The sequence below is a fragment of the Eubalaena glacialis genome, chromosome 4 (genome assembly GCF_028564815.1).
Source record: "Eubalaena glacialis isolate mEubGla1 chromosome 4, mEubGla1.1.hap2.+ XY, whole genome shotgun sequence".
In the NCBI taxonomy this organism is placed as follows: Eukaryota; Metazoa; Chordata; class Mammalia; order Artiodactyla; family Balaenidae; genus Eubalaena; species Eubalaena glacialis.
Genome location: NC_083719.1, coordinates 95,521,868 through 95,534,813, shown reverse-complemented (window position 1 = coordinate 95,534,813; position 12,946 = coordinate 95,521,868). Strand labels below are relative to the sequence as shown.

Here is a 12,946-nt window from a genome sequence, read left to right as displayed (position 1 = left end):
CCTCCTGTTTCCCTTTATAGTCAACACTCTTCCCTTCTCCCCAATCTTTGTTAACCACTGACCTATTCGTCATCCCTATAGTTTTGTCTTCTTCAAAATGTCATATAGCAGGCAGCCTTTTGGGTCTGGCTTATTTCATTTAGCAAAAATGCATTGCGATTCCTCCATATTATTACATAAAATCACATAATTTTAATATTAATATCCATGTACTATATCAGCATAGTTTAGATTTTTGCTCTAGTGAATCCTTTGAATGCCTCTATTAGTTTCCTTTTGCTACATAACAGATCAGTGCCATCTTAGGAAGTTAAAACAACATCAGTTTATAACTCACAGTTTCCATGGGTCTGGAGTCCAGGCACAGCTTGAAGGAGTCCTCGATTCAGGGTCCCACAAGGCTGCAATCAACATGTCAGTCTGGGTTGCTATCTCATCCGAAGCTCACAATCCTCTTCTAAGCTCACCGCTGGCAGAATTCAGTTCCTTGCAGTTATAGGACTGAAGTTCTTGCCCTGCCAACACTTTGACTTTAGTGCTGCGAAATTGATTTCGGATCTCTGACCTCCCAGACTGCAAGAGAATAAACTTGTGTGTTTTAATCCCCTAAGTTGTGGTAATTTGTTACAGCATTAGTGAGAGACTAATAAACTGCACATTAGGAGAGAAGTGTATGTCCAAGGGATATGTTAAATAGAATAGGGATTCTCAAACTCTTTTGACTGCCAACTCTTCGTAAGAACTACATTTTACATTAATATCCAATATGAGCACGCATTCACAGTTATATATATAATCCAAAGGTTTGCAAAGAAATATTTATTCCATAAAGTATTACCCTGACATTTTCTGTACTATTTTATTCCATTCCATTCTTCTTCTTCTTGTTTTTTTAAATGCTGGTTGGGACCCACTAAATAGATTTCATAATCTCCTAATGAGTATCTTGAAAAACACTGGTGTTCAGGGAAGAGACTACCACCTAAGAAGGGTAGACTGGAACTCAACTGAGATGGGCTTTAAAGGTCAACCTCTTGACAGCATATGACAAATGCTTCTTAGTAGCTCATAGTTGGTGCCACTGCCATCAGGGACCTAAACAAACTACAGACAGTGTAAAGTTTTTCTCTGGAACTCTGAACGAATTCCCTACTTCAATGGTTCTCAACTGAGGGTGATTTTGCAGCCCAGGGGACATTGGGCAGTGTCGGGAGACATTTACAGCTGTTATAGCTGGGAGAAAGGCAGCTACTGGCATTAAGTGGGTGGACGCCAGGGGTGATACTGATAATCAGTCTTCAATGCACAGGACAGCCCTCACAATAATGAATTATCTAGCCCCGCATGCCAATAGCGCTGAAGCTGAGAAACCAAGCTCCGGTTGCATCTTAGTCAGCTGTGTCCAAACCGGCTGTGTCAGTCTCTTTTGAAGCCCTTTCCAAGCCTATTCTCCCTTACCACGTCCTGTGGTCCAACATTATGCCTTTCCTACCTGGCATAAAACATTCACAAACTCTTGTGAATTACATTTATGTTTTAGTCCATTTGGGCTTCTGTAACAAATACCGCAAACTGGGTAGCTTATAAACAACAGAAATGTATTTCTCGCTGTTCTGGAGGCTGGGAGTCCGAATCAAAGTGCCAGTATGGTCGAGTGAGGGGTTCCTCTTCCGGGTCGCAGACTTCCTGTTGTATCCTCCCATGGTGGAAGAGGAGAGCAAGACCTGCAGAGCCTCCTCTATAAAGGCACTGATCCCACTCATGAAGGTTCCACCCTCATGATCTAAGTACCTCTCAAAGGCACCATCTCCCGATAACATCACCTTGCAGGGGACGGCGGTGGGGGGGGGGTTAGATTTCAACATGTGAGTTTTGTGGGGGACACATTCAGACCATAACAGCTTGTGATAAGTGACAGCTGCATTTAGAAGAGTTTATTAATCGAAAGCAGTGACTGGTGAAATGTGCACGAGATCTTCTTGGCACACAGCGGCTTACTCCAGGCTGCTGCTCTCAGTGAATTAAACAGCCACACCTGCAAATTGTTTCAAACTTTGCAAACTACAAAGTAGCTCATCTGGTCATCTCTATGCTTTATTAGATTTTACTACAGTCAGACTTAAAGTACATTTGAAAATCATCTGAATGGGACACAAGTAGCATTGGTCTACTGAAAGTTGAAGAGATAATGACTTCCACATTATAAAGCTGTTTAAGAAGTTTTTCACTCTAAAAGTAATTTAACAGTGTCCCTAATTCTATATGTTCCATGGTGCGGCACCAGAAAGCAGCTTAAGGGTAGAAGGAACAGTCAATAACTACCTTCTGTTGTTTCTACGAGTAACTGGTATAAAATACACCATATATGTAGGAAACGACATCTAATTAAAGCCAATAGTGGTTAACTTTCTAAGGGAGGCCCAGGCCACATTCACAGGGCCAGCTCATTGGGATAGAGGTCAGTGGTGACACACATAGAGAAGGCAGTGGTGGTGCTTAGTGTAAATGGTGGATTGTGAAAATAATCTATTTTAGCCTTCATATTTGGGGTGGTCTTTAGGGGAAAAATTACCACATGTATTGTTAATTCTAGAACAAATGGTTCCATGGCTGGAGTATTATTGTCTCTTCTTGTTTCATAGAAACATGAAAGCACCTATGAAAATAAACTCCAGGAAGTGGATGATACATTACAAAGAGGGATTTAAACATAATAATTAGAATTCCTGCCTTCTGAAACTAAGACAGCTTTACTGTGGAAAATACTCTGATCTTAATTTCTGTGTTGCAATATGCAGCCTTTACCCAACCCCAGGGGAGGTTGGAATAGTAGCCAGGAGAGGTCTTAGCAAACCAAAATTCAAGAGCTTGAATAGTTAAGGAAGGTGTCCAAAAGAGAAAGTTCCAGAAGGCAGTGTTCCAAGCAGAACAGACCCTTGAAAGTGAAAAATATTCTTTACTAGCCAGCCAGGCTCCTTCTGTACTTGTAGGTATTTCCTCCGCCGGAGCAAAAACATGTTTTGTGTGTGTGTGTGTGCGTGTGTGTTTTTTGGCTGTGTTGGGTCTTTGTTGCTGCGCACGGGCTTCCTCTAGTTGCTGCGAGCGGGGGCTACTCTATGTTGCGGCGGGCAGGCTTCTCATCGCGGTGGCTTCTCTTGTTGTGGAGCATGGGCTCTAGGTGCACAGGCTTCAGTAGTTGTGTCACGCGGGCTCTAGAGCACAGGCTCAGTAGTTGTGGCACATGGGCTTAGTTGCCACGAACCACAACTACTGAAACCCGCACGCCTAGAGACCATGCACCGATAACTACCATTTTACTCTGTTTTTATGAATTCAGCTTTTTTTAGATTCCACATTCAGGTGATATACCTAGTATTTGTCTTTCTCTGTCTGACCTACCACACTTAGCATAATACCTCAAGATCCATGTGGCTGCAAATGGCAGGGTTTCCTTCTTTCTTGTGGCTGAATAATCGTGTGTGTGTATGTGTATTTTTTTTTCCACACTCTCACTAACACTTAACCTCTTGTCTTCTTTTTTTTTTTTTTTTTTTTAAAGTCTTTATTGAATTTGTTACAATATTGCTTCTGTTTTTTTATGTTTTGGTTTTTTGGCCACGAGGCATATGGGATCCTAGCTCCCTGACCAGGGATTGAACCCACACCCCCTGCATTGGAAGGCAAAGTCTTAACCTCTGGACTGCCAGGGAAGTCCCAACCTCTTGTCTTCTTGATGACAGCCATTCTAACAGATGTGAATTGATAACTCATTGTGGTTTTCTTTAACCTCTTTTTTTAATTGAAGTATAGTTAATTTACAATGTTGTGTTAGTTTCAGATGTACAGTAAAGTGATTCAGTTTTATATATATATATCATATGATTCTTGTCTTTGTCTGAATTACTTCACTTAGTATAATAATTTCTAGGTCCACACATGTTGCTGCAAATGGCATTATTTCATTTTTTTTATGGCCGAGTAATATTCCATTGTGTGTGTGTGTGTATGTGTGTGTGTGTGTGTGTGTGCGTACATATGTGTATATATATATGCCACATCTTCTTAATCCATTCATCTGTCAATGGACACTTAGGTTGCTTCCATGTCTTGGCTATTATAAACAGTGCTGCTATGAACATTGCGGTGTGTGTATCTTTTTGAATCAGAGTTTTCATCTCTTCTGGATATATGCCCAGGAGTGGGATTGCTGGATCATATGGTAACTCTATTTTTAGTTTTTTAAGGAACCTCCATACTGTTTGTTCTCCACAGTGGCTGCATTAATTTGCATGCCCATCAACAGTGTAGGAGGGTTCCCTTTTCTCCACACCCTCTTCAGTATTTATTGTTTGTAGACTTTTTGATGATAACCATTCTGACTGGTGTAAGGTGATATTTCACTGTAGTTTTGATTTGCATTTCTCTATAATTAGCAATATTGAGCATCTTTTCATGTGCCTGTTGGCCATCTGTATGTCTTCTTTGGAGAAATGTCTATTTAGGTCTTCTGTCCATTTTTTGATTGGGTTGTTTGTTTTTCTGATATTAAGCTGTATGAGCTGTTTGTATATTTTGGAAATAAATCCCTTGTAAGTAGCATTGTTTGCAAATATTTTCTCCCATTCTGTAGGTTGTCTTTTCATTTTATTTATGGTTTCTTTTGTGTGCAGAAGCTTTTAAGTTTAATTAGGTCCCATTTCTTTATTTTTGTTTTTATTTCCATTACTCTAGGAGACGGATCCAAAAAACTATTGCTACAATTTATGTCAAAGAGTGTTCTGCCTATGTTTTCCTCTAGGAGTTTTATTATTTGGTCTTACATTTAGGTCTTTAATCCATTTTGAGTTTGTTTTTGTATATGGTGTTAGAGAATGTTCTAATTTCATTCTTTTACATGTGGCTATCCAGTTTTCCCAGCACGACTTACTGAAGAGACTGTCTTTTCTCCAGTGTATACTCTTACCTTCTTTGTTGTAGATTAATTGACCATAAATGCATGGGTTTATTTCTGGGTTTTCTATCCTGTTCCACTGATCTACATGTCTCAGGTAGATTGCTTATGTCCATGTCACTTAGTTCTTCTTCTGGGGTTTTATCTTGTTCGTTTGTCTGGAACATATTCCTCCGTCACCTCATTTTGTCTAAATTTCTGTTTGTATTTTTATGTATATGGCAGGTTATGTTTCTCTACCTTGGAGAAGTGTCCCCCTGTAGGAGATGTCCTATGCATCCCAGCAGTGAACTCCCCTCTTGTCACCCAAGGGTCAGGGGCCAGCTGGTCCCAGGGTAATGTCTGGCCTGCCTTTGCAGGTTCGGTCTATAGGCTGTTAATTGTTTGGCCTGAGGTGTCCCAGCACTGAAGCCTACAGGCTGTTGGATGGGGCCAGGTCTTGGTGCTAACGATCAAGCAAGATGTCAGCCTCCAGGGGAGTTCATGCAGATGACCACTACTGATATATCCGCCACCAGTGCCTGTGCCCACAGGGTGGGCCACAGCCGCCCCCCTGCCTCCCCAGGAGACCCTCCAAGACCACCAGGTAGATCTGGCCTAGAGTCCTATGAAATTACTGCTTTTGCCTTTGGTCCTGGTGTGAATGAGATTTTGTGCACGCCTTTTAAGAGTGAAGTTGCTATTTCCCCCAATCCTGTGGAGCTCCTGCAATCAAGCCCTGCTGGCCTTCAAAGCCAAATCCTCTGGGGGATCCTCTTCCAGAACCCCAGACCCCCGGGCTGTGGGTGGCCTGATGTGGGGCTCAGAACTCTCACTCCTGTGGGAGATCCTCTGAAATATAATTATTCTCCAGTTTGTGGCTGTCCCACGGGGTGGGGGGGGGCATATAGGATTTGATTATATTGTTAGTCTGCCTCTCCTACTGGTCTTGCTGTGGTTCCTTCTTTATGTCTTTAGTTGTAGATCTTTTCTGGTAGGTTTCAGACTTTTTCACCGATGGTTGTTCTGCAGATTGTTGTGATTTTGGTGAGCTCATGAGAGAAGGTGAGCTTAGGGTCCTTCTACTCTGCCATCTTGGCCACTTTCTCCCTCATTGTGGTTTTGATTTGCATTTCCCTGATGATTAGTGATGCTGAGCATCTTTTCATGTACCTGTTGGCCATCTGGACATCTTCTTTGGAAAAATGTATACCTAATGTTCTTCTACTCATTTTTTAATCAGGTTTTTTTTTGTTGTTATTTAGTTGTATAAATTCTTTATATATTTTGGATATTAACCCCTTATCTGATATGTAGTTTGAAAATATTTTCTCTTATCCTGTAGGTTGCCTTTTCATTTTGCTGATTGTTTCTTTTGCTGTGCAGAAGCTTTAAAATTTGTTGTAGTCCCACTTGTCAATTATCACTTTTGTTGTTTGTGCTTTTGGTATCAAAAATCATTTCCAAGACCAACATTGAGGAGCTTATTCCCTGTGTTTTCTTCTAGGAGTTTTATAATATCAGGTCTTATGTTTAAGTCTTTAATTCATTTTAATTTTTGTGAGTGGTTGGAGAAAGGGTCCAGTTTCATTTTTCTGCATGTGCCTATCCAGTTTTCCCAGCACCATTTGTTGAAGAGACTGTCCTTTCCCCATTGGTTTTTCTTGGCTGCCCTGTCAAATATTAGTTGACTGTACATGCAGGGCTTTATTTCTGGGCTCTTGATTCTTTTGCATTGGTCTATGTGTCTATTTTTATGCCAGTACCATACTGTTAATTACTATAGTTTTGTAATACAGTTTGAAATCTGGAAGTGTGATGCCTCTGCTTTTGTTCTTCTTTCTCATGATTGCTTTGGTCTTTTGTGATTCCACTCAACTTTTAGGATTTTTTTTTTTCTATTTCTGTGGAAAATGTCATTGGAACTTTAATAGGGATTGAGTTGAATCTGTGAATGGCTTTGGGGTTGGGGGTTGATGTCAGCATCATGGTGGCATGAGTTGTCCCTTTTTTCTTTCCCCTTTTATTTGCAACAAACTGGTTATTCACAACCAAACAAACGTGCTTCTTCACATTACACCAGAACACAGAGGGTGGGGTGGGGGAGGGGAGGTGAGACTAGTGAATGCAAAACAAGGCAGACATGCAAGGGAGACAGAGAATTTGTGGAAGTCCAGACAGGCTAGCAGGAGAATCAGGCATGCCATTGGACCAGGCGAGAGACCAATTTGGAGGCAGAGGAAAAGGAGAATCTCAAGAAATCAGCCCTCCTTCCCCAGGGTGACATGACATGCTCTGGGCTTTCCCAGCAGTAGCAATAGTGACTTCCCTCACAGAGGAGGTGGAAAGCAAAAGGGTGTGAGTGACTGACCACTGGGCTGCACAGGTCACAGAAGGATGGATCTGTTTCTCTCCAGCAGCATGGATTTCTGAGGAAAAACCTCTGTGACTGAGGGGGGCGGAGGGGAGGAAAGGAAAAGAGGCAGACAAGTATATCAAAGGCCATTAAAGGAACAAGTGCCCTGCTGTTGGCTTCAAGATTTCAAGGGGCTTCCCTGGTGGCGCAGTGGTTAAGAATCCGCCCGGCAGTGCAGGGGACACGAGTTTGAGTGCTAGTCCGGGAAGATCCTACATGCCGCGAAGCAGCTAAGCCCGTGAGCCACAACTACCGAGCGTGCGCTCTGGAGCCTGCGAGCCACAACTAATGAGCATGCGCGCCTAGAGCCCGTGCTCTGCAACAAGAGAAGCCACCGCAATGAGAAGCCCGCACACCACAATGAAGAGTAGCCACCGCTCGCTGCAACTAGAGAGAGGCCACGTGCAGCAACGAAGACCCAATGCAGCCAAAAATAAAAAAAAAAAAAAAAAAAAAAAGATTTCAGCAGGAGGTTCAACCCCAACTTGAGGAACTCCCTACTGGGCAACGGGCACCCAGAAAGCCCCAGGGGCTAAGCCCACACTACACCCTACTCTGCTGCTAGCCTTTTCTAAGCCAGTTTGTTTGTTTGTTTTAACCAGGTGCTCCCAAGTGCAACCCCAGAGCTAGTTCAGGTGAAGGGAGCCAAAAGCTTGACCAACGGCGCCACCGTGTGGAAAACAAAAGTTTCTAATTGCCCATCTGTTAAACTGAACAAAGTAAACAAGAAAGGTGTGTGGTGTTTCAAATGCAACAGCAGAGGCACATTTCATCACTAAGAAAAATCATGGTAATATGGTGTAACAAAAAGAACAATAATTCTCTAGCAACTGAACCCAAAGGCACAGACTATTGCAATCTAATTGATAAAAAATTCAGAACAGCTGTTACGAAGAGATTCAATGAGCTACAAGAAAACTCAGAAAGGCAATTAAATGAACTCAGGGGTAAAATGAATGAATAGAAGGAGTTATTTACCAACGAGACGGACATTTTTAAAAAGAACCAGACAAAAATTCTGGAGCTGAAAAAGTCAATGAATCTGATAAAGAATACATTAGAGAACTTAGGAAAAGACGCAGAAAGATCAAAGAGGAATTAGCGACCCACAGGATAGAAACGTAGAAATGACTCAGAAGAGTAAAGACAAACTAAGATTTTTTAAAAGAAACCCTATGAGAACTATGAGATATGATGAGAAAAACAAATAAAAGAATAATTGGTCTACCAGAAGGAGAAGAGCGGAAGAAGGGAGCAGAGAGTGTATTTAGAGAAATAAGAGCTGAGAATGTCCAACCCCTGGGGAAGGAATTGGACATACAAGTCCAAGAAGCTAATAGAACACCCTATTATCTCAATGCAAAAATAACTTCCCAAGATACATTATAACGAAATTGTCAAAAATCAATGATAAAGATAGAATCTTAAAAGCAGCCAGGGGAAAAAAAGAAAGTAACCTACAAAGGAACTCCCACTAGGCTATCAGCATATTTCTCAGCAGAAATGCTACAGGACAGGAGAGAGTGAAATACATATTCAAAGAGCTGAAAGGTAAAAATTGCCAGCCAAGAATACTTTATCCAGGGGTTACCCTTCAGATATGAAGGAGAAATACTCTCCCAGACAAACAAAAACTGAGGGAATTCATCACCACTAGACCTGCCTTGTAAGAAATGCTGAAAGGATTCTTCAAGTTGAAATGGAAAGATGCTGGGACTTCCCTGGTGGCACAGTGGTTGAGAATCTGCCTGCCAATGCAGGGGACACGGGTTCGATCCCTGGTCCGGGAAGATCCCACATGCCGCAGAGCAACTAAGCCCATGCTCAACAACTACTGAACCTGCACTCTAGAGCCCGTGAGCCACAACTACTCAAGCCCGTGCACCTAGAGCCCGTGCTCTGCGACGAGAAGCCACTGCGATGAGAAGCCCACGCACCGCAACGAAGAGTAGCCCCCACCTGCCACAACTAGAGAAAAAGCCCACGTGCAGCAACAAAGATCCAACACAGCCAAGAAAAAAAAAAAAAGATGCTAATTAGTGACATAAAAGTAAATCAAAGTGCACTATATTCTAGCAATGGTGAAAAATAAACAGTCAGAACATAGATGACTTTTTAACAATTTTAATTTTTCCAATCCACAAACTTCCAATTGTTTGTGTCTTCTTCAGTTTCCTTCAACAAAGTCTTGTAGTTTTCATTCTACAAATCTTTGACTTCCTTGATTAAATTTATTCCTAGGCATTTTATTGTTTTTGAAGCTATTGTAAAAGGGATAGTTTTCATTTCTTTCTCAGCTCTTTAGATTTTTAGTGTATAGAAATGCACCTGATTTCTGTATGTTAATCTTACATCCTGCAACTTAACTGAATTTGTTGATTAGTCCCAACAATTTTTTCATAGAGTCTCTGGGATTTTCTATATATAAAATCATATCATCTGCAAATAATGTCAATTTTACTTCTTCCTTTCTGATTTGGATGACCTTTCTTTATCTTGCTTAATTGCTCTAGCTAGGACTTCCAGTACTATACTGAACAAGAGAGGTGAGAGTGGATATACTTGTCTTGTTCCTGATCTTAGAAGAAAAGCTTTCAATTTTTCTCCATTGAGTATAATATTATAATGTTACCTGTGGATTTGTCATATATGGTCTTGATTATGCTGAAGTATGTCCCTTCTATAACCAATCTGTTGAGGGTTTTTACCATGAAAAGATGTATTTGGTCAAGTGCTTTCTCTGCATTTATTGAGATGATCATGTGATTTTTATCTTTCATTCTATTAATGTGGTGTAAAACATTTATTGATTTACATATGTTGAACCATCCTCACATCCTAGGGGGATGAATCTTACTTGGTCATGTGTATAATCCTTTCAGTGTGTTCATGAATTCACTTTGCTAATATTCTGTTGAGAATTTTTGTATTTATATTCATCAGGAATAATGATCTATAGTTTTCTTGTCTTGTAGTGTCCTTACCTGGCTTTGGTATCAGGGTAATGCTGTCCTCCTGTAATGAGTCTGGAAGTGTTCCCTCCTCTTCAATTTTCTGGAATAGTTTGAGAAGAATAGGTGTTAAGACTTCTTTAAATATTTGGTAGAATTCCTCCGTGAAGCCCTCCAGTACTGGAGTTTTGTTTGTTGGGAGGGTTTTTGTTTTGTTTTGTTTTGTTTGTTTTATTTTGTTTTGTTTTTACTAACTCAATTTCATTACTAGTAATTGGTCCATTCAGATTTTCTATTTCTTCCTGATTCAGTCTTGGGAGGCATGTGTTTCTAGGAATTTATCTAGGCTGTCTAATTTCTTGGCATATAATTGTTCATAGTAGTCTCTTATGACCTTTTGTATTTCTGTAGTATCAGTTTTAACATCTGCTCTTGCATTTCTGATTTTAATTTATTTGCATCTTCTCTCCTTTTTTTTTTTTTTTTCCTTGGTCTAGCTAAAGGTTTCTTTAGTGTAGCTAAAGGTTTGTATATTTTATCTTGTTGAAAAGCCAGCACTTAGTTTCATTGATCTTTCCTATTGTTTTGTCTGGTGTCTATTTCATTTATTTCCACTCTGGTTTTATTATTTCCTTCCTTCTGTTAACTTTAAGATTAATTTGCTTTTCTTTTTCTAGTTCTTTGAGATGTAAAGTTAGGTTATTTATTTGAGATCTTTCTAATTTCTTAATGTATGCATTCCTTGCTATAAACTTCCCTCTCAGAACTGCTTTTGCAGCATCCCATAGGTTTTGGTATGCTGTGTTTCCTTTTTTGTTTGTTTCAAGATATTTTTTTATTTCCCTTTTGATTTCTCCTTTGACCCATTGGTTGTTCAGAAGTGTGTTGTTTAGTTTCCACATATTTGTAGATTTTCCAGCTTTCCTTTTGTTATTGATTTCTAATTTTATACCACTGTGGTTGGAAAAATAGTTGGTATGATTTCAATCTTAAATTTGCCAAGACTTGTTTTTGTCCTTTCGCATGATTTATCTGGAGAATGTTCTGTGTGCACTTACCAGAATGTATATTCTGCTGCTGGATGGAATGTTCTATATATGTCTGTTAGGTCCATTTGGTCTAAAATATGGTTCAATTCCAACATTTCCTTGTTGATTTTCTGTCTGGATGATCTAGCTACTGCTGAAAGTGGGGTATTGACATTTATTATTGCATTTGTTGTCTCTTTCTCCCTTCAGACCTTTTAGTATTTGGTTAGTATATCTAGGTGCTCCAATGTTTGGTGTGTATATTTATGACTGCTATATCTTCTTGATGTATTGACACCTTTATCATTATATAATGACCCTGTCTCTTGTTACAGTTTTTGGCTTAAAGTCTGCTTTGTCTGATATAACTATGGCTACTCTACTTCTTTTGGGTTTCTCCTTGTATCTTCTTCCATCCCTTTACTTTGAGCCTATGTGTGTCCTGAAAGCTGAGTGAGTCTCCTGTAGGCAGCATAAAGTTGGGTCTTGTGTTTTTATCCATTCAGCCACTCTGTGTCTTTTGCTTGGTGAATTCAATTCATTTACACTTAAGAGTAATTAAAGATATGTAAAGACTTACTATTGCCATCCTATTGATTGCTTTCTGGTTGTTTTGTATTTCCACTGTTTCTTTTTTCCTTCTGTTTATGCCTACATTTGTAAATTGGTGATCTACTAGCTTTATGAACTTGGATGTCCAAGTCTCTCCCCACGTTTGGGAAGTTTCCAGCTATTACTTCTTTAAATAAACTCTGCCCCCTTCTCTATCTCTTCTTCTGAAACACTTAACTATTCTAATATTTGCCCTTTTGATTGAGTTCCATAGATCATTCAGGCTTTCTTTGCTCTTTTTTATTATTTTCCTTTGTTCACTTCCATGTTGTTTCTAAATTCCTACCTTCTAAGTCAATAATTCTATTTTCCACCTAGTCTGCTACACATGCTCTTTATTGTAATCTTTTCATTCCCACTCCTGCTCCAGAATTTCTGTTTGGTTGTTTTTTATGATTTCTATCTCTTTGGTCAAGATCTCATTTTGTTTGTTCATGTATTTTCCCCCTAATATCATTGAACTATCTTTCTGAGTTTTCTTGTAGTTCACTGAATTTCTTCAAACAGCTATTCTGAATTCTTTATCAGCTAGATCACAGTTTCCTGTGGCTGTGAGCTCAGGTGTTGGAGAACTATTCATTTTAGGGGTGAAATATTTTCTTGGTTTTTCAGGTTCCTTATATTTTTGTGTTGCTGTTTTTCCATCTGAAGTAGAAGACAACTCCTTAAATCTTTATTGGTTGCCTTCAGATGGGGCAGTGATCACTGGTGCTGCTATATCTGGGGTTTCCTCAACTTTTGAGGGTAGACCTGCTCCACTCTCTTGTTCCCTCTTGAGGTGGCAGAATTCTTAAGATTTTACATCTTTTCTTACTCTTGTAACTCACCAGGCTGACTGCTGGAAACCTCATATGTCTTCCAGAAGGTGGCGCTACAGCTCTAGTTTGTAGTTTCTCCCTGGTCCATTTTTCTAAGAGCACTCTGATTACTGGACCTGCTCTCTCACCTCTGTACTCTGGAGCACCCATAAGGATCCATCCACAGAATGGCGGGGGGAGGAGGGGCATGG

General features: G+C 40.1%; 1 protein-coding gene across 1 annotated transcript in view; it reads right to left on the bottom strand.

The window, feature by feature from the left end:
* Window positions 1-511: 511 nt before the first annotated feature.
* AP3S1 (adaptor related protein complex 3 subunit sigma 1) overlaps window positions 512-12,946 on the bottom strand; it is a 96,996-nt gene continuing 84,561 nt past the window's right edge. The window contains exons 7-8 of the transcript XR_009700756.1: window positions 10,331-10,400; window positions 512-573 (exon numbers count right to left, since the gene is read on the bottom strand). The gene's annotated coding sequence lies outside the window, so the exon portion shown is untranslated. The remainder of the gene's footprint in view (window positions 574-10,330; window positions 10,401-12,946) is intronic.